The following is a 21,925-nucleotide window of genomic DNA, read 5'->3' on the forward strand; positions in this document are numbered from 1 at the left end:
TTCTCCAGGGAGAGTTTTTCTTCCATCAAGCCACTCATCAGTCCACTGAGGCATGGAAACCAAAAAGGAAAGTCAGTTAAAAGAATGTATGCTGCTTGGTAAGGATTTCCCACAGCAGAGTGTAAATGTCCAAACCAGCTCATCAGCAGAGTGCCAGCCTTTCCTGTAGGTCTGGGTGCTGTCTGTACTGTGGTGGTATAGAAGAGTGCCAAACACCGTGCAGGTGATGCATGCATCAACACAGCAGATGTGCAGGTGTGTTTGAACTGCTCAACATCAGCACTTATCAAATCTTGAAGACACACTATGACAAATAAAAGCATTCATTCAGATGTGCGTGGCATTTCATGAATGGAATCGTTATTATCTTCTCCAAAAATTTTTGGTCTTATGTTTAATGTAATATAATATATTGCTTCTTGGAAACAAATCCTTGTTAGTCTTGTTTGGTTTTTTGTTTTTTGGGTTTTTTTTTCCTAATTGTGGATCACCACAGAACAGGGTACAGTTGATAAATACCTCAAATACCTGAAAGGTGATTGCTGTAGAGCAGGGCTGGTCTCTTCTCACTGGTGACAAGTGACAGGACGAGGGGAAATGGCCTCAGGTTGTGCCAGGGGAGGTTTAGGTTGGATATCAGGAAGAAGTTCTTTACAGAAAGGGTTGTTAAGCACTGGAATGGGCTGCACAGGGAGGTGGTGGAGTCACCAGCCCTGGATGAGTTTAAAATCCATCTGGATGTGGTGCTCAGGGATGTGATTGAGCTGCTGTTAGAGTTAAGGTAGGATGGTCAGGTTGTGGTTGGACTTGATGATCTTTAAGATCTTTTCCAACCTGATCAATTCTATGATTCTATGATCTTCTGTAATAAATTCCAGTTTACACTGCGGCAAGTAAATGTAGCAAATATTGAACCTCCATCCAATACAAACTGCCATAACATAAGTGGTGAATCACACCAAACATCTGCTTAGCTAAATATCTCATTTCCTACAATAATGACTAAAGGATAAGCATGGAAATGCATAAGATTAGGACACACATCATATGAACGGCTCCACAACATTATCTCACTCTCCAGAAACTCGCATTTTAGGAATTTCTTAAATCAGAAGACAGCAGCAGTCCTCTCAGGATTTCCTTTCCAGGAATGTGTTCTCCCTTGAACTCCTGCAAACTTTCCATGCCTGTGACATTCTGCAGCAAGAAGTTCAGCGCTGAGCTGTCTGTCACAAGGGAAAGTCGTCTTCTCTTTACTCTGAGACCAGCTCTGTTGCCCCCTACTTCTCATGGTGTAGAAAACACACCAGCATTACCTTTGCTATGTTTCTCATGACCCAAAACAATTCTGATCTGATTCTCTTTTCACGTCTTGTTGCCCACTTTCTAAACCCATCCCTGCAGTGTATTGGGACCTCTGCTTTCACGTCACGACAGTCCTTTCAGTACTGAACTGTGCTTTCTGAAATATGTGGCTATGATTTTGAATGATTTTGATATAACTTCAGACTGGAAAAAAAAACCAGAGTGACTTACTCCAAGCAAACAAGATAACAGGATAGTTTCTTCCCTGCTCTGTGGCTCTGTCTGCAATACTAAATGTTTTTACTGTTGGACAGCCTCACTATACTGCAGTCCTGTAATTCAATTACACAGAAGAGATGTAGAACATGGAAATTTGGTCAAGCAGAATGTGCTGAAGTTATCATAGTTACATCACTTATAGAACTTCATAATTAAATGGTTTAGCAAGACCAAATGCACTACTGTATACAGTCATGGTTTATACTTTATAGATATGCAGTTAAAGATTACCTGTCACCAGAGTGAGTTCAGGTCATGGAGACATCACACCAAGGACAAATGAAATTTACTTGAAAGTCTCCTGGAACTAGAAGACAAAAAAACCCAACCAAGTGAAAATGAAACTTGTGCATACCTGAAAGCTCATTGGGAATTGGATTTTTTTTCCCAAGTCTTTAAGGAGCCTTATAGGATTCACTGCTGTAACAACCATTTCACTTCAGGGCCTCAGGGCTGTACGTGTTGAACAGCTGAGCCCTTCCAAGACTGCTGCATCTCTGTCCTTCTAGGGACTTAATTATTTTTAAAGCAAAAGGGTTAAGATTACAGCTGATGGTAGCACAGGAGATGCACAGAGTTTTATCCACATCGCTGTTTTAAATACGGCATCCAGGCTCTGCTCTCTGATCTTTCTGAACTTTGAATCTGGCTCTTTATGTAAAGGATCTTGAATATAAAAGACCGTACTAGAACATCACCTATTATTTGGACTGGGTGGGAGGTGATATTTTCAGCAGCATCCAATTTTTATAGGACCTCTTTATGTCCAAGATTCCTTAGTACTTATTTGGTTATGTACTCGTCCTCTGGGAGTCTGTCTGAGAACTTTCTGCTGTGGTTTTGTTTGGTATTTGAATTAGCACTCAATTGCTGGTTTACGTTGCTCAGTCATGCCTTATCCTCCCCGTCCCCTGCCTCGTCCCTGATGAAATTTGGGTTTCCTTCACCGTGTTTGAAGAATTTCTTATCAGGCATTAACCCTCTGAGCCCACAGATTAACCATCCTGGCATAAGTAAAGCCTAAAATTTGAAAGCAATCAATAAAAGTGAAACAATGACACTATCTGAAAATAAATGCTGCCGAGATGGATCAGCTTACACTGCTTTAAGGGCTATATGGGATTTGTTCTCATCTGGGAAATAATTTGCTAATGCAATATGGATTTAAAGTCCACTTCAACCTAAACCTTTCTATGATTCTATATCTAAAATACACCAATCTGTCAAAAGTTGTGCCAGGTGATCCCTTACACTGCAGCTTAATTTAGCAGAAGGAAAATGCCACTCTATGCTTTGTTTGGACAGCCTGGGCTAGTACCAGGTCTGGAGGTTGGTGGCCCTGCCTGTAGCAGGGGGGCTGGAACTTGATGATCCTTGGGTTCCAACCCAAGCCATCCTGTGATTCTGTGTTTATATTTCAATTTAATAACATTTGAAGAACCAAAGGTATATTCTCATCAAAGATTCCTCTTTTCCCAAAAGCAGCATCCAAAGGAAACCACAGAACGCTGCACACCAGTTTTACTGTCCTTAACTTACTTAGTTGTTCCATGTTTTTGCACTGCTTCCTGTTCTTTTAGGTATTTCAAAGGACAGTTGAGTATTGTGAAATGTGGTTGTAATTGTAAAAAAAAAAAAAAAGAGAAAGAAAAAAAGTAATCCTTCAAAATATTGTGTGAAACATATTGCCTTAAATATTTATGCAACAGATGCTGATGCTTTGCCCTAAGGTTAATGTGGATCCATTTAGCATCTGTTACTGAGTCACCGTGGCAGAGATTAGAACGTTATGTTTGTATTTAGATTATCTATTGCAAACACATCTGGGTGACCATCCTGGGATTAATTTGTTGAAGTCTGACATTTGCGCACTGTCACCTTATTCTGATCTGGTCCTCTCAGGGTCTGTTGTCAATTCCATAACTACCTCCCCCATTCAGCTGAAGGAAGGGAAATAAGAAAATTGAAAGGTCAGACTTCTGAAGTCATCTTCGCCATGTGCTTAGCATTTACATCATCAAATTAATGGAATAACTGCAACCACAAGCACAAAAGATAAAGGACAGAAGCTCTTTTTCCTTCGCAGTACAAATCCTTCTCACACAGAAGCTCACACTGAATCTTTTCCCAGCTGTACAGGATTTACTTCCCATTCTCTTCCAAGATGCCAGAAACTCAGCCTCTAGCTAAAGCTTGCTCAGACAACTCTTTTTTGTTTCTCTTGGTGAAGCAGACGCACCACATTCTAATCACTTGCTCTTTCCACCATGAGAAATGTTCTGGGACAGAAACAGCCCCAAAAGATTGAATGTTATCATTTCTTTTCTCATTATGCCAGTTTACACCACTGTTGTCAGTCAGTGTAACACACATGAATAAGTACAAGCTGTGGCAAATTCCTGGAGATTGCCTTGCAGTGATCTGGAAGCCAACCTGCCTTGCCATGGAGTCCAAAGACAGTCATGCCATCCATATCCCTGAAGTAGAACTGGACCCTGAAGTCTGAAAACTGCAATATTTTGTATGGTTCTGCCTACATAACAAATATCCTTAGCATCCAAAATCCACTTGGCAGGTGTTCGATCAGGCACTGAATCTCATATGTATGAACCACTCCATGCTACAATGAGAGTCTGTTCACCAGTGTGTAACTGACTTGTTAATGTGAGCAAATGAAGCATCAGAGAAGGGTAGGGAAGAGGGAAAAGAATAAGCTCAGCTCTATAAAGTAAGTAATCTGTAAGGATTAAGCAGTGCTTCTGTGTAGTGCTTCCTCCACCAAAAGAAAAGACAAGATTCGGTGCTCTCAACATGAACTACTATGAAGACTGGCTGACCTCTGTGCCTTTGGCAATTGGAGCAAAACTTCTGTGTCATGCAAAAGGTTATCAGGGTATCCCAAAAAAGACATAAAACATATGGTAAGATGCTAAATGCAATGTTATCCATTAACATCTACAGTCATCTGGGATAGGCAAATTTAGGCCAGGGCAACAGAAGTTGATGTCCTAGGGTCAAGATTAAATTTAAATAAGACACGCAGTGCTTGTTTGTTGGTGAGACAAACATGATGTCACTCATTCACTCTGCAAACACTCCCACTGAGTTACACTCAGTGCTAAACTGAGAAATGTCCTTAGGAATGTCATAGGTGAGGAAATGAGCAGGAGGAAATGGTACCTCTGTTTTGATACCTGGGTTAATGGAAACTTATTTGAAACACTGGAAGTTATGTAATAGGGTGCAACCATTTATCAGGTGTTGCCTATTGAGAGGGAAAACTATACAGAGCCACATCTGACTGTAAAAAGCTTCCTGTAATGTTTACTTTGAGATGGCACCTGGAAAGACCGTCATCTTCTGAAAGCATCTGCTGTAATGCACAGCCCAAGAAATGCACACAAACAGCTGTAATTACTAATAAAGACACGTGTTTTGTAAGTGCTGGAAAGCCTTCAATTTAGCATCTCTGTAAATGCCAGAAAGCTCTTAGAATAAACGACCAGAATTCCTCCTTCTGGCAAGAGCCCCACCTGATGGCTCTACCAAAGAAGAGCATTGGAAGTCATTTTTTGCAGCTGGCAAAGGAAAATACAAGTTTAGGTGAAGAATCTGTCACAACTTCCTGCATGAGAAAGGAAAGCAAGAGACAGCTTGTCTGAGCCTGCCTTCTCGCAGCAGGAGGGCTATGGAAGTGTTTTTGATGTCAGACAAAACCATTCCACCATGGATAAAATGCAACAGAAATGGACGAGGTGCAGTTTTGGGAAGTGATGCTTTTTGATTGTGAAGGTGCTGTGGTGAACATTTCAGTGTCAGCTTTGTGAAATTCAGAATCTGAGTATCTCTCTATGCTCTTCAACTTCTATAATGGTTCCCAGCATGGCTTACTTTCTTCAACAATCCTTAACTACTATCTGCAGGCACCAACTGTCTGTTATTATTTCTGCAGTTTAACAATACAAAGCAAAAACAGAAATACAAAAGAACAAAAGTAGCTCATGAAGTCCAAAGACGCGCATAAGATTTGATACACAACAAATTAATTTCTTCTCATTTGGTCCCCGCGAGGACGGCGGCCCCAGGGTTGTGTGGTCCTAGAGCTTTAAAGTCATTGAAATTCTAATCTTTAAAAAACACTGAAAGATGAACTTTGACTGTACAAACCTTTAAATAAAAATAGCATTTTTACTAATGTGCTCTTCCCAAGTGCCTGCGTCTTCGTAGTAGGTTTCCCATCCTAATACTGTATGTTTTTGCAGCTGGCAATTGACACTGCCAGTGAGCCTTTATGTTCAATGTTATTTAATATATTCCCATCAGAAAGTTATTTTTACTTTTCAGTTTCAGTATCTTCTTGAAGTGTCCTGCATATAACGTTCATATTGTAATTTGCATTTTTTCCCATAGGATAAAAAAAAAAAAAGATTCAAAAAACAATATTGAAAGAATTCAGACCCATTTGCTGAGAAAAAGAATTTTACAGAATGGAAAAATGCTGGGAAAAAAAAAAGAAAAAAGGAAGAAATGCAACTTTTTAATTTAAGCAGCTGAACAACACCACCATAATGAAATACTGCCATTTAATTTTAGTGGTATGGCATGGAAGGATCAGATGTTCAGTTATCATCATGCGTGGTTCTTTCCATCAGGGCTGTGCTCCATCCTTACACCCCCAGCTTGTGTTGCTGGTGGAAGCTGCCTCGACCCAGTTGCAGGGCATTCCACCTGGATTTGCTGAACCTCATGAGGTTCTCCTGGGCCACTGCTCACCCTGCTCAGGTCCCTCTGGGTGGCATCCCACCCACACCCCACAGCTTGGTGTCATCAGCACACTTGCTGAGGGCGCATTCAACTCCACTGTCAGCATCACTGATGAAGATATTAAAGCACGTTGCCCCCAGCACCGACCCCTGGGGGACACCACATCCCTGATCTCCATCCAGACGTGGAGCCATTGATAGCTCTCTCTGGATTCGGTCCTGCAGATAGTGCTTCGTCCATTGAACCGTCCACCCATCAAATCCATACCTTTCCAATTTGCAGAGAAGGATGTTATTTACTCTCCCACCATGCTTGTAGCATGAAACTTGAATTGGCATTTTGTCCACGTTTCTCACAGTGAGATGGGTTCATTTTCTGCATTTGAGGAGTAGATACAATTTACAGGTCTGCTCAGAACATATCTACCATTGCAGCATTATAGTCAGATGTATATTTATTGTCTGCAGTAAGCTACTAAACAAGTATACTGTGCCCCTTCCCTTGGACTGAGAAAATTTTTGTTCACACACAAGCAGTATAAAAATACTGTGAACTCTTTAAAGATCTTCAACCCAACACTTTGTGTTGAATTAGAAAAACAATCTGATGTGGCTACAGAAATAATGTTTGCATTCTGTCAGTGTTGTCTCCGCCAAATGCTGGATTATCTGTTTCACATTCGTTTAAACACAGGAAGGTTATAACAGGTCAGACAGCAATCTGGGCTTTATTGGCTGGGAAAACTGACCTCATAAATCTGATTTGATACATCTGTCCTTTCAGCTGTCTGCATGTATGCCTGTGCATTCAGTTGGCCACCTGCCTGCTCAGTGGCAGATCAGCTCCCGTGGCTTCTGCACAGAGCATTTTCCAAGTCCCTCTCTCTGCCACAGAAATAAGTATATTTGAAGGAAGTTCAGAAAGGAAGACATGTTTATGGCAGCTCGTAGGTGCCCATGAGAGACATTGTACTGCTATGATGAATGGTCAGGAAACCATTGAAACTATCCTGAGCAATGCTGTTATGCCAAATATTGCTGGAAACGGATGATGCTACTCTCCTTGCCACACTTTCTGAGTACACATGAGGGTCTGTGGTTGAAATACATCATGATATAACGTTGTGTCTCATATTGCAAATACTTATCAACTTCCACCTGATTGGTATCTGTCACTTGAATCCAATTAGAGACTACTATTTTTCCAAGAGACCAAGATTATAGTGGAAATGAAGGACTGGAGCTAGTGTTGCAAAACTAGAAAACAGTTATTATGATGCAACACTTCTTCCAGGTAAACACGGAATGCTGAATTTCATTTTCTAGAGTGAAATGTCTCCCTCTGTTTATCACCAAAGGCATTTGAAGTCTGTGGCTCTGCAGCACAGTGCAGGTAAGAGTTTTTGGAATGAAGTCACCAGCAACCCCTTTTTCCTGCATTGCTCTGACCATTCCATTATTTAGGACTATCAACAGAAGCGTACATCACTTGTATTCCACCAGTAAACCAATCTAAAAGAATAAGTGACATGAGACATAAATAAAAGTACGTTCTGCTCGTTGCCTTTCCCAAATGAAGACTGACAATCTATATAAAGAGGTTTCTTTATACCAAGAGGACCTGTTGTGGGTTGATGGCCTCTCACCAGCTCAGGTTGCCAATGCCCATCCAACACGGCCTCAGGCACCGCCAGGGATGGGGCAGCAGCAGCTCTGTGCAGCAGTGCCAGGGCTTCACCACTTTATGGTGAAGAATCCCCTCCTCCCATCTAACATAAATCTCCCCTCCTTTCGTCTTAACTGCTCCACGTCTTTTTGTGCTGGGAGCCCAAAGTGACAGCAGACAAAGGTAGGAGCAAGTGGTAAATATGGCAATTTTAGAACATTTCCCTCCTGCCTGAAATTTTCAATAGATGCAGATGGAATTTCGTGCTTGATCAACATTTCTTTTCCAAACGTCTTAATTCATTACCGGATGCATACAGCAGCAGTGAATACTCACCTGAGGAGCCTGGCATCTGCACTGATTTAGGTTTGTTCCAAGAACTGATGTTTAACTTCATAGTGAGACTGAGAAGGATTAAAAAACAGATCAGCCTCCACACTATGGATAGATTCAGCAGTCCAGCTACTTACAAGCAAAAAAAAAAATGGGCTCATGCTATCGATCTAATTTTCTGCTATGTGCTCAGAGCATGAAGTGTTTGATCTGATTTTATGATGCCTCTGCTTCACAACACCCCTTCTAGTAGTGCAGCATAAGATTAGAAAGATCATGGGAACAGCAGCTGATAGAATAATCCACTCATTGATTTCTTCTCCCTGTTTACTCCCAGTGTTTTAATTGAATTTTGTGGTTCAGCGTTTCAGGCCGTGCTTTCAGAGTCAACTGGAGTACAAAGTAAAGCAATGGGAAAAATCAAATTCTTGAATTTTGTCCAAATGGTATTGGACAAAAATAGACTCCAAGATTCTCATTGCAAATTTGACTCTGGAATGAAGGTTGTGGTTTTTGTTGGTTTTTTTTTTTTTTGTGTGGGGGTGGGGGGGGGGGGGGGGGGGGTTGTTGTTGTGCTTTGTTTTTTTCTTCTTTTCAGGCAGTTCTTCCCTGCAGTAAGAGCAATGAGAAAAGAAGAATACTGGGAAAGGGAAATTTTTCTTGTTCCCAGCGAGCAGGTTAAAATTTTAAGGAAACTGGAGGTTTTGAAGAATTCACTCTTGACACAGAAGTCACAGAAGAAACATTTGAGAGGGACAAGCTGCTGCCAATCACAGAAGCTTTCAGTGTCAATCAGAGTAGAGCTTGGTCTGCAGTCTCTCATCAGCGCACTTGGCAATTGCCAAATATTTACATTCTGGACACCTAAAGGCACTTCCACTTTAAGTATAATTCGAAGAGAAAGGCAGAGATTTAAGAACAAGTATTAACTGTTCATTTTCACTCGAGTGCTGGATCTTCACGTGGACTTTTTCCCAACACTTAAGCTTCAGTCAAGTAAAAGCATTCTCCATCACCTTGAGAAAACAGTTCTTCCTGCTTTACCTGGTGAATGCCTTTCAGAATCCAGCAGCTGAGATTTACAGACATCCTCAGACTTTGGATGATAACTTGTAGTTCAGTTTCTCTCTGTGCTTCAGTGTTCTACGCAAAGTGCAGGTAAATGCTCCTTCCTATCTAGAAGATGTGGCACAAAGACACAGCTTCATTCCAAAATGAAGGTATGTCAGCTGTGCTCTATGCTTTTCAAAACTACAAGTGGCTAAGAAACTGAAAGGCTCTGTGAGTAAACAGAGAGCATGTGGGAAAGGAAAAAGGAGCACACACAACTTTTCACACTGATCACATTTCTGCAATGAATTTGGGCCCACAAAAACAAGGTTAGAGCTGAAGAACAGGCAGGCACTCTTAATATTCTGTAAGATACCCTGGACACTGTTCCCTATATTAGAAATAATAAGCATATATAAGTTTGAGATCAGCTCTTAATAAAATAATGCTTTGATAATTCTCAAGCAGAAAATGACTTTGCCCATCTGATGGCTTGCATGTGAAATGACACAAATTTTGAAAGGTCTTACAGAATCACAAACACATCAGAATGTATCTGAATGTATTTGAATGTCCTGAGGAGAATAGTAAGGAGAGGAAAACCCAAAATACCAACCCTCCCTTCTTGCATAACAAAAAATAGTTTTCAGACACGATGCGGTTCAGCATTTCAAACGGATCACAGCATTGCAAGGACAGCAGTGCCAAGGCACACAGAAGAATGGCAGGCACTCAACGTGGATCCAAGCCTTTAGCACTCCACAACATGGATATTCTTGCAGAAGCCATGCATGACACTACTTACAAGGCAACTACTTACAAGGCAACTACTTGCCCACCAGCACTACTGAGTGGTTTTTCAGGATGCTAGAACGAAGAAATGAGGCAAGACCTCCAGCAGTATTACCTGCACAGTTTTCTAACAGTAAGTGAAGTGGGCAGCCTGTTGGGCTCAATGATCTTTAAAGGTCCCTTCCAGCCAAACTGCTACTTTCTTTTCTGTTCTATGCTGTGCTATTCTGTGTACTGCAGATATTTTTCGGTGTTGTTAAGTAGTATATTAAATTTTAAAAAAAAGGACGTGAAATACGCATGTAGAATTTAATGAAAACTTAACAGAAGGCAAAATGAATGTGATTTTAAAGGAGTTTCAGTAAGTGACTTGGTTTGGTTCCAAGCACCAGGTATCACGGGTATGCTACAAGAGAGGATGCAGATGATATCCACTTCCTTGTTTGTTATTCATCCCAATTCCAGGTGTAAAATGCTGTGCAAATCTCACAGTAGTAAAATACCACATTGGCTGTATTTCCTGTTGCTCAATAGCACATAGAATATGGGTTGGGTTTTTTTTTGGTCTTTGTTGGGCACTACAAGACTGTATTATATAAAGCTGCTGCTAGCACTACCCAAACATATTAGAAGTTTAACTAAGACAATGTGTTTCAGAAGAATTTGCTTTCTTTGGAGCTGGAATGTCCCCATAAAAAGGCATGATCTGTACCAGACTGAGCTGTCCAATGATCTGCAAATACTGAACGCTGTGTCCCAGAGTAAACTCCACTTTCTTCAAACCCAAATTGGTTTTATTTGTTCTGTGCATGCAATGAGCATTTTCAAATCATGCGAATGCTGCATGCTATAAACCTGCATTTTGATTTGTATGGTTGACTTTCACAGATGGTAGTTTCTGTTTGTAGTACTGCAAGTCTGCTGGCAGTAGCATTGGGTCTCTTAGCGAGGGGAGGAGAAGGGATGTGTCTGAAAGAGTCCCTAAAAAGCAGAGCTGATAGCATTTACAAGACTTGTGCCATCATCCTGATTTGCCCAATCAGGGCATATTTTCCCTAGAGTCTCTCTCTTCCTGCCAGAGGTCTGAAAATAGTATTATTTACATAGATCAGCACAAGGCAAGAAAGTAAAGGACACAGAAAAGTGAGTTAGCTGAAAGCTTCACTTTGCTGCTAATGAAGGCTGAAGGATTTGAATTTTACAACATCTCATTTATCCAGCACCGCAGTGGTGGAAATCATGGTGGAGACAATCTTTGCATCACTGAAAGAAAGAAAAACGCTGTGTGTGAGCTTTGCAGTGCTGCTAGAGGTTGACTCCATACCTGGTTTTCCTCATAGTGAAACTGAAAAGCTGCACCTTGATTCCATTTCTGATGCAGAGAACCATGCATCTCACTGCAGAACAACTTAGCACACATAAGCACTCCCACACTGGCTCGATCCAAACGTGCTTTTGGCCTGGACCTACGTCTCCAACAGTGATCAGCAGAAAATGTGTGGAAAACAAGCGCAAGAAACGAGGCAATGCAGAGTGATTCATTCTTTGATATACCCTCCCAGCTTGCTGCCTTTTTTAGTAGTAACGACAAGTTGTAACATTGGCAGGGAGTCCAGCTTTTTACACTTCTACCATTTCTATTGTTGTCACACAATAGAGAGCTTGGGTCCTGGAAGACAAGTACAAAATGAAATGTTTCTACATCACTGCTCTAAATGCAATCATTTGCACTTCTCTCTAGCCTTTCCTCGAAGTCTCTTTAAAATTTACCACTAAGGGCAAGAAGATATCAGATAAAGAAATAGTGAAAAGCAAGTCCATCCTTTGAGGTCTTCTGGTGTGAGGGCAAGAGCCTTCCAACAGAGCACATTCTCTAAGCTATTTTAGAACGTCCCAACAGCTAAGGCTTCTACCCTTAATAGTCAAACACAACTCATTCCAAGTTTTATGTTTAGCCTGCATTCCCGATTTCATAACAGGATTTCGCACTACAGCTTTGCACCTCCTGCAGATAGGTTGAAAGGGACTACAGTCAGATGCAGAAACTGCGGCCATCCATAGGTAGGCACTGAAATAGTTTCTATTAGAGCATGGAAGGAAAATAGTAGAGAGGAGAGAATCTGAGACCCATTCCACAGATCACACAGAAGAGAGGAATCATCCTGTGCCACAGTCAATTCCTCTGCAGCAAGCTGAGGAACAGTGCTGCAAGTAAAAGCTTGTTGGGAAGTCAGCACATGATAACTTTGCTATCTAGTAACAGCTAATATGTCCAAACCTCCTGACAAATGTTCTTACTGCAAGCTGCCATTGGGTGAATGAGTCTTTAACCAAGTATGAGCTTCACTGACAGTGTCAGTGCCCCCCCAAGGAAAGGATGTACCTGTCAGACTCTGTGGATCCCAGAAAGATTGATGCTAGCACTGCGTTTTCAGCATATATGGTTTTACATGGAAATGCTTTTAACCTGGAAGAGGGTAGATTTAGACGAGATATTAGGAAAAAATTCTTTACTGTGAGGGTGGTGAGACTCCAGAACAGGCTGCCCACACAGGTTGTGGATGCTTCTTCCCTGGAAGCATTCAAGGCAAAGCTGGATGGGCTGTGAGCAGCCTGGGCTATGGGAGGTGTCTCTGCCTGTAGCAGAGGGGTCGGAACTACATGATCTTAGTGCTTGCTTCCAACCCCACACTATGATTCTACATCCACTCAGAAACAAACCAATACGTATTTGACCAGTTCTTGAGATGCTCCTGTCCTGGAGGTGAATGTTAGCAGCACACCAGGCCACGTGTGTTTCTTGCAAAATGGCATCCATGGAGGTTTTTTTTCTCATGGAGAGAGAGACCTCATATAGAAGTCCACAGCTAGTGAACTCTGTCTGACAAGTGCTTCGTGGTTTCCAAAGAGACTTCAGATTCCAATCCAGGCCTGCTTCAGCCAAGTGCAGCAATCAGGCTGTACTGATTTTTGCTACGTCCTGCAAAAAGCTGTGCAGTTACAAAGCAGGATATCTTACAACTTTTCAGCTCTTACAGAGGAATAGGGAATAAGCATCTGAGTGCTATCTTCAAAATTCATCTAGCATTTAAGACTGTAAAGAGCAGATATGCTCTTATTTGACCCTCCTTTCAAAGCAATAGCTGAATCTGAAGGTATTCCAACACAAGTGCATGCTTTGCATATTCCAGAAATGTTTGTAGTTTCTCCATTCTTTCAACCAACCATGAGGCAAAATCTCTGCTGCGTCTGCAGAGTAATATAATGTTTATCTCATAGCTCTGCTTGGTCCGTATGTTGCTTCCATTAGAGTTACATCCTAGTCTGTAACAGCGCTTGCCAATCAAGACATTCTGGTTTCAGTAGGCTCAGGCTTCTGAGATGTTTTAATTACACAGCTAAAAGAGAATTTACACAACTAAAAGAGAAAGAAAAGATTAGCGCAGATCACATCCCTAATTCACCATAAGTCAACGCTCCTCATCACCACTTGGTTTGAATTGCAGCGTATTAGAGATGTATTGTGTGCAAATCCATTTTCCGATGCGCTGCGTTCTGTGCGTTATCGATCCCATAGAGCAGCCATGCAGCTGAAACAGCCGAGAGTCTGCAGTCAGTAATTGTGTGTCTGACCTATTTATCCATAACCCGCCAATGACTCTTCTGCTTTTTTTCCAGTAACTTCTGCCATGCACATAATACTGTAAAGATACACAGAGTAAGACACAATAAACCTCTGATTGTATTCTTTTTTATTTTTTTGTCACTAACACAAGAACTTGCATTATGACAATTCCTGTTCACCTCTTGATTAACATGAATTTGGCAGCGGGGACGAGTTCCCTCCAGGTGAGTAAAATGGGAAATATCTACTATCACTTTACATCCACTTTAGCCCCAGGACAAGAACTCTCAGACAAGTTTACACAAGATAGCTGTGTTTTCTAGGCATTTTAAAACTGGTAATTTTTCTTTTAGGTAAACAAACACTGCCACTTTGAATGCTTTGCTTGAGATGCTTAAAACTCTTCTTGCACTCACATCTAAATGCTTCCCAGCATCTAGGAAACATTTTTTTCACACAGGGACTTAATGTTACAAGGATGTATTACGTCTGCACACACAAATACAGACATAAATAAAGATATCTGTATAATAAAGATACAGATATAAATGTGTTGGAAGAAAAAAGTGTCGTTATCCTCATCCCATTCCTCAGTATCTTTCAGAGCTTGAACTTGTGAGTCCCTCTCTCAGCACCCTGACTCCTCTGTAAAGTGACAACGTTGTAGGAAGAGCAGCTGCTCTCACCTGTGTTACTTCCACAGCTGTAAAAATCTCAGAAATTATCAGAATAACTGCTTACATTTTTGGCAGCTTTTTTTTTTTTCAAGGACCGTTGGTTCTAAATGGAAAAGAGCAGGGGAATCCTTGAGCTGGTGATTGAGCACCTGGTGAAGGGGTGCTGTTGGCCTAAGGAGCACATTGTTTGCACCTGTGCTCTCCCATGTGCCCAGAAGGGCTGCACCCAATGCAGAGCCATCCTGGGCTCATTTCAGGGGCAGCCACTGAAGGGAGAGCATCCTTGGACCTAGGCTGCTTCCTGAGGAGTGCTGCATGGCCAGAGATCCTTTCCACCAGCTGGGTGAGTTTAGATCTTCTTTTTGTATATAACCATTGGTCTACTTGTGAATGCTTTGGTGTTGCCTGCAGCCTGTCAGCAGCTGTTTTGCACCTCTTTGAGCAGGACAAAAGGCCTGGTTGCTGCTTCTCAAACACCTTCCCTGATGTGCTTTCAGGGGCAACTCCAGGAGAAATGCCCCTACAGCCCTTAAGCCTGCTTGCAATACTGAGCATACCATGAAGGCACAGGGCACCGTTTTCATACCCTGTGTGTCCTCCAAGGTGCTGATGTAGAATCACAGAATGGTCAGGTTTGGAAGGGACCTCAAGGATCGCGAAGCTCCAACCCCCTGCCACATACAGGGCCACAAACCTCCACATTCCATAGCTGCCCAGGGCTCCATCCAACCTGGCCTTGAACATCTCCAGGGATGGAGGGGCATCCACCGTTCCACCATCAGCCTGTTTCACCACCTCACCGTTCTCTCTCTATGAAGAACTTTAGAAGAAAGTGGTGATGTAGGAAGACAAGGCTATGGCAATGCACAGCTGCAGTTGAGGGTTTAGGTCAATGCTTACCTCAGCCCTAGGGTCAGCAAAGCACAAAGTGCTTTACCTGTATTCGTAGCTCTCAGTGGTGATGCTCCTCATTTTGGTGTTAGTGCTCTTGTTTCTCTGAAATGCAGAATGTTACTGTGCTGTATGGCAGTACTTCTCAGGAACGTGCTGAATTCATGTGATCTTAGGGGGAATATGGTTTAAAGAAGCTTATACAAGATGCTGTGGGAACTTGGAACTATTGCAGTAAAGGCAGAGAAATAAGTGCATGCAAACCTGCAGAGAACCATAATTCACCAGTTCTGTGCTCGCAGAACACTATAGGAAGTTTCCCCTCTGAATCCAGAGCACACCTTCCCTTATGCAGCCTGACATCACTATCCTTCACCTTTCATGCAGCAGCTTGTCAAAGCAGGAGAATCCTCAGCTCACAGAGGATAAAAGGAAACATGCATGTGGTAAAACTTACATCTGTGCTTCAAAGCGCTGCTAGAAGGAGAGGATGTGACCTCTTGCAATGCTTTCAGCCACTGAGCTCTGCCTATAGCAGTCCACCTGGAGTTAAGCACATTGCAGCGTGCCTGTAGCACCACACCTACTCCAGAAGCTAAAATGGTGTTTGTTTGGGGTATGTGTGAACATAAAAGCAGAGAATAGGAGCCAGTGCTTTATCCCAGGGACTGTTGCAGCTTTCTTTGCTGGTGTGAACTCGGGAGGTAGAAGAATAAGGTGCAAAGGGAGTGTTCCTTTAGACAGAAATAATGCAACAGATTAAGTACAAATATGGTATGTTGTTGTTACAGTGCCCCAAAGAGCTTTTGTGGCCACACTTTTAAGAAAAAGGCAGCTTTTCCAAGAAATCTATTGTGGAGCTGCTAAGCATTAATGTCTTGTCTGCTTTGATGCAGTTTGCTGCAGCCACTGTGGGCTGCAACGCTCCTTCAAATGCTGCAGCACAAAGCCCTCATCTGTGTATATTCTCAGAAATAAGTGTGACAAAATGCTCACTCAAAACAAGAATAGTTTGGCACTTCTGCAGTGAAATATGAAGCTAAGGCCAAATCCTGAGGTCAGGTTTTCAGGCAATGCTTTCCCGAACTCTGATGGCTGCCTGTGCAAATGAAGGCATCGCGCTTTGGCCTGTGACTTGGATAATGTGTGGAAAGCATTTTTCTCCTAGAAAAACAAAGCAATTTGAGCTGCGTAATTCTGGCAAACTGAGATGGAAGTTCTTGCACTTGCATTAATCATTTTATATATAGAATTTCTTTAAAGATAATTCAGGCCGTTTTAAAAGGACACTGCTTTAGAGTCCAGCACTGAAGCTGTTGTTATATTTGGCACTAGGAGAAAGGAGAATTGTCTTCTAAGTTTAATAAGATGTGAAGATCTGCTTGGTACATGTTCAAAAAACAAAAAAAACAACAACTATATATCTATGTGGCAGTAAGAAACACCATGATCTCAAAGCTGGTTTCCCTCTTGCTTCACACCTTTATGTATTGCCTGCCATACGTTGGTGTCCTTTTTTCCCTTGTCCAAAGGATTGTAGGGATGAGTCTCTCTGGATGGCTGCCCTCTTCTGGGTGGAATGGAAAGATGTTTGATTATTGCCACACTGAGAAAATGCAATGCTCTTATTTTCCAAGGACACCCTAATAATTTTTGTTGTTTCTCTGTGCAACCGCGAAGGTTAAATGGTGATGTATTTCCAGGTGAGGTCCCAGGTGGCTGTTTTGCAGTTCTCAGTGTAGTTAGCCAACTGCCTGTGGCTTTTCTTTATCTTCTGTGTTTCTCCACTTCTGTATTCCTTCTGTTGTTTATCAGTGCTTAAAGCACGCTGTTGTTTCCTTGCTGCAAGTGCTTAATCCTCCTTCATAAAAAATAATGGAAAACATTTCCATATCTCTTTTCTGCTTAAGGTAAGCATGTTAAACACAGAATATTATGGCTGGAAGGGATTTTACATAATCTTTTCCTCTGCCCCAAGTCAGGATCAAATATTTCTTTGCTACTCTTGAGCTGTGTTTGGCTGAGCCCTGTTAAAGAGGGCCAATAGTGGGGATTTCTGCAGGCAACCCAGTGCACTGCTTCCCCAGTTAACTATTAGCGTTCCTTCAGGTTTGTTTATCAACAGATGACATCATTAAAGGACTCCAGAGATGGACTTCAAAAGGGCCCATTAATTACAGAGCCCGGAGTTTCTTTAATTTGAGTGCAGGGATTAAGATGCGAAGTAGAAATGCTGAAGACCAGGAGGAAAAAAAAAACCCTTAAAGAGTGTCAGCTCTTGACAGTGGAACCAGGAAGTCGGAGGCTTTTCTTGCTATTATGCATGCACAGTCATACAACCAGTGCATGCTTTCAAACTTTCACTGCACATCTGTCCATCACTGCACGGGCTAGGCACCAAGCCAGCAGCAGAATTCCTACGAGTCTGTGCAGCTCCCACACGTTTACAGCACTAGGACCCTGAGGGAGCTTGATTTCAGTGAGTCAGTGCAGCTAGCTGAGCCCTGAGAGCAGTGAATGAGGCTGGGGAGGCAGAGGGAATGTGAATGGCTCTTCTGGCTTGGGAAAGTATCCGCAGACCGGGGTGCTACAGACTACAAAACAGCCTGGACAGCCCTCCAGATTCCCGTCCCCTCTAAGGTGAGTGAGCACACAACAGCAGTTTTCTCAAAGCAAGTCGTGTGGGATTGAGCGAGTTGTGGAAGTTTGGGATCTTCAGCATCAGTCGATGTGGTTTTTTTTTCTGTGCAGTGATTTTTGCACTCTCTTCAAGAGGAGTGTTTGAAATACAGAGTGCTCCTTGCTTAGAAACCCCATTTGCTCAGAAAAATGTTGGTCTAGTGAAGCTGAGGATTGTATCTGCTAATGCACGTTAAATTGTCTGCATGTTTGGAGTGTGTTCATAGAGCTTTTGTGCTTACATTCAAAGCTGGAAACAAATCTTTTGTAAGAACAGTTTGACCTTAGAGGAAGGTAAGTATTCTCCTTGTGGTTTTTATCCAGGTAAATAAAAATCTAGTTCTACTTGCACAGCACTGTAGCTACTTCTATATGGAAATTCTTTATTGCTTTAGTTCTGATTATAAGGCTTAATTATTTTTTCCTTTTCTTTTATGGCAGTTCTACTGAAGGTAACACTCTTTTTTTCCTAATATAAATTAAATCAAAGTGTGAATGGCCCAAGGCAGAAGCCTTCCAGCTTAGGGACGGCTGTAGGTTACACCATCCGTATCCTCTAGGATGTCCACTTGAAAACGCTTACAAACTGCCTTGACAGACTGAAACTGACAGTGCTTATTGATTTACGCTGGGTGCTAACGCTGTTCTGTCTGATGCATCAGTCAGAGGCAGAAATGGGGATCCCAGTCACAGGGATGAGAAGAATTTGTGTGCTGGGAGCAAAAAGTGCTTGTGCTTCAGTGGCTTTCTTCACTTTAAATTTCCCTTATATGCTCAAGGAGTTTTAAAGAAACAGGGGAAGTGAGCGTGCTTGTCAGGCTGGTTTTTCCAAGCTGCCACAACTTCAAAGTTGCATTGTAACTATAAGACAAATCATTGATGGGTGTTTTCAAGCCTCAGTGTCACAATAAAGCCTTTTTCATACTTTCTTTTTTTGCAAAGCCTAAGTAAAATGTGACAATTATCTGCAAAAAGATAGGCAGGAAGTGAACTTGCCAGTAAGTTCATTTGGTCTTTGCACTTCTGAGCTGGTTTAGATATTATGGAAACCAGGCTTTTGTGAAAGCCTGAAAGTGACCCTGACAACCACCTCGTGTTTGTCTGAAAGTCAGAAGGTTACAATACTGCAGTGTTGGGATGGAGAACCAGTAAAATAAGGAAGATTTGTCCCTGGAAGACATTAAAGTCAGGGATGAATCATTTTCTAATAGATCTCAGTGAGATCTGGAGAGGAACTCATTCTGACGAGTGTGTGCAGCACAGTGATGGTCATGTCACATCTTGACTGGTCCCAGCCCCTCACCCTGAAGGGATGCATCAGGCTGACAAAAATGATAGCAAAGGAAGTAACCGTGGCTTTATTTTTCTCTCTCTTAGCAAAGCAGTGTCCATTTTCTCAATCAAAAGCTCAAATTATCTTTTCAGATGTCTTCATTTAAATTCAGTGGAAAATTAGCACAAAGGATCATTCTAACCCACACGCAAGTAGTTATTATATAGAATGATAAGCTAGCATTTGGCAGCCATTATGTAGACTGTTCAAACATCATATCTGAAAAATATGTAAAAGACATATAAAGGTTGGCCCTTTTCAGGGCAAAATACCCTTCTTTAGTGGGGTAAACAGAACAGGGTCAACACATTTAAAAACTGGATCATTCTATCCATAGAATAAATTACTGCTTCACTACTTTGGGCACAGAGAAATGTTCCTTCAAGTGTAAATTCCATGAATTGCTTTTCTCTACAAGATGCCTTTAGAACTAATAGAATGCTGAATGACAACAATTGGAATCAATTGAAAGCATGGAGGAAAAAGTATTCGTAACTTTAAGGAGGTAATGTAGTTCCGCCATTTGTTTCAGTTCCTAAGAAGAAACATTGCTGTTAAAAATCAAAGGTTAATAAAATCAATGCTTCATTCCAAAAGAGTTAATTTTCTAGCACCAAAAGTGGTGGTATTGGTGGGCTTAGAGTTGTGTCTTTTAGATATTAGTCCAATAAAAGGTAGTGAAACCCAGTAGCTGTCAAATGGGCTGCAGCAATGGTGACCTCTGCAGGTAACCATCCTTTCCCCAGGAGTTCAAAGGGCTGATTCAGAAACTGGTAGTGAAATACAACATCTGATATGCTGGGAGAAATGGAAGATAACATCTCTTCCAGCACAACTTGTCTCATGCTAAAAGGCACACGTAACAATGCTACTGCTTTTATTTCATAGTAGTAAGGCAGTCCTCCCTAGTCTGAATTTGACAGGCACACACTTATGCAAGCCAATGTATTTAAAAGTGTTTCTGTGATTGAAAGATCTCCTGTTTTGGGATGGATGTCCTATGGGATGTGTGTGGCTGTACGAAGCCTTTCTTTTTTTTACTGCTGTGCTGAATTAATTATGCCAAAAAAATACGTGGCCAAGCAAAGCAAGATCCTTTCTGCTTATGCCAAGATATGGTAGTACCTATTAAAGTGATGTACGTGTGCTCTATCTGCCAGATGCCAGCTACTTATGCATTGTAGGTGGTGGCAGGAAAAATTCAGACTTTTGATAGAAGCCCGTACTATGCTCAGGATAGGACATACAGATCCTAAATATTGCTTGTGGTTCTCATTGTTGTCCACATCTCAGAAGAAGAATGAAGTAAAACAAGAAAGCAGACTGGCTGTATTGGTGGAGAGTTGTGAAGCCAACGAAGCTGGCAAGAGTTGACTCCACCAGCCTACAAGTCAGCGTGTTTCTGAGTGCGTTAGGTCCAAATGAAGCACACCCAAGGACACCACACTGCACAACTGCTTTCATGTGCTCAGATGGATGAGAGCACTTGATTACTTACAGGCATAATGCCTGGGTGGTTATAGTCATTTGAATGGTGTTTAAATTACACCATTACTGTATAGCAGGAGGAAACACACAGAGTACTGTTCAGTATTTGGAGCTTGCATACAGCCATTAAAATGAAAATTACCATATTAGGAAGAAATTCTTTGCAGAAAGTGGTGATGCAGTGACACTGCTGCCCAGGGAGGTGGTGGGGTCACCATCCCTGGAGGTGTTCAAGAACTGTGGAGATGTGGCACTGAGGGATGTGGTTACAGCCATGGGGGGCACGTGCTGCCAGTTGGACTTGGTGATCTTAGAGGACTTTTCCAACCATGGTGATTCTATGGTTCTATATGCACACAGACATCAGCTTGTACCTGCATACACCCATGAGTGAGAATTCACTTAAACCCAAAATGAGAATGTTTTCATGATGTAATTGGAAATAACATGCAGGGTGGCTTTACTGCTAAGCTTCAGTGGTGCCACTGAACAATGAATGGAATACCTCTGACTCTTCCTTGCCTTCGAGGCAGTGATTGTTTGCTAGTAAAGACTCTTCTTAGCTCTTGCCTTTGCAGCAATGCTTTGAGATTTTACAGCGTGGTGGTTCACAATATCAGAAGATCCAAATCAATATCAGATTCCCATCCCCTACTGCTGGGAACAGTTGCATTGTATGAACTTGGCGTTCGCGTTTCATTGTACTATCCTTCCAAAGAAAATAGTTCATGGATATTTCATGCACACAGCAAAAATCCTTGGCTGGAGTTTTAGAATCCAGACCCCTGCATGCTCTCCCCTCGGTCTGACAGTAATCCCATGATGTTTTTCTGAACAAAACCCTGACTGCTTTCAGAAATCATACCTGCAGTAACCAGAAGGCTTGATGTGCTTCCTGAATTAGTTTCTTTGGGCATAAACCATCACAGTGATTCCAAAAAAGCGTGTCCCGATTCTTGTTCTTTACTCCAAAATGTAATTTCCTATTTCCAAAGACAACAATGTGCTAATAAAAGATCAGAGTGTAGTCCATTGAATTGTTGC

General features: G+C 41.9%; 1 protein-coding gene across 5 annotated transcripts in view; it reads left to right on the top strand.

Annotated features, from left to right (window-relative positions):
- Positions 1-21,925, top strand: part of NGF (nerve growth factor) — a 47,954-nt gene that overhangs the window by 10,563 nt on the left and 15,466 nt on the right. For 2 of the 5 annotated variants that reach the window (XM_042884224.1, XM_042884228.1), the window contains 2 exons: positions 7,674-7,740; positions 8,945-10,321. The gene's annotated coding sequence lies outside the window, so the exon portion shown is untranslated. Of the gene's footprint in view, positions 1-7,673; positions 7,741-8,944; positions 10,322-17,687; positions 18,022-21,925 lie in introns of those variants that run through there. The other 3 variants (XM_042884225.1, XM_042884226.1, XM_042884227.1) reach the window with 3 other exon arrangements.

This window comes from Lagopus leucura, unplaced genomic scaffold, assembly GCF_019238085.1.
Source record: "Lagopus leucura isolate 7727_CA_CO unplaced genomic scaffold, USGS_WTPT01 Super-Scaffold_100043, whole genome shotgun sequence".
Taxonomy (NCBI): domain Eukaryota; kingdom Metazoa; phylum Chordata; class Aves; order Galliformes; family Phasianidae; genus Lagopus; species Lagopus leucura.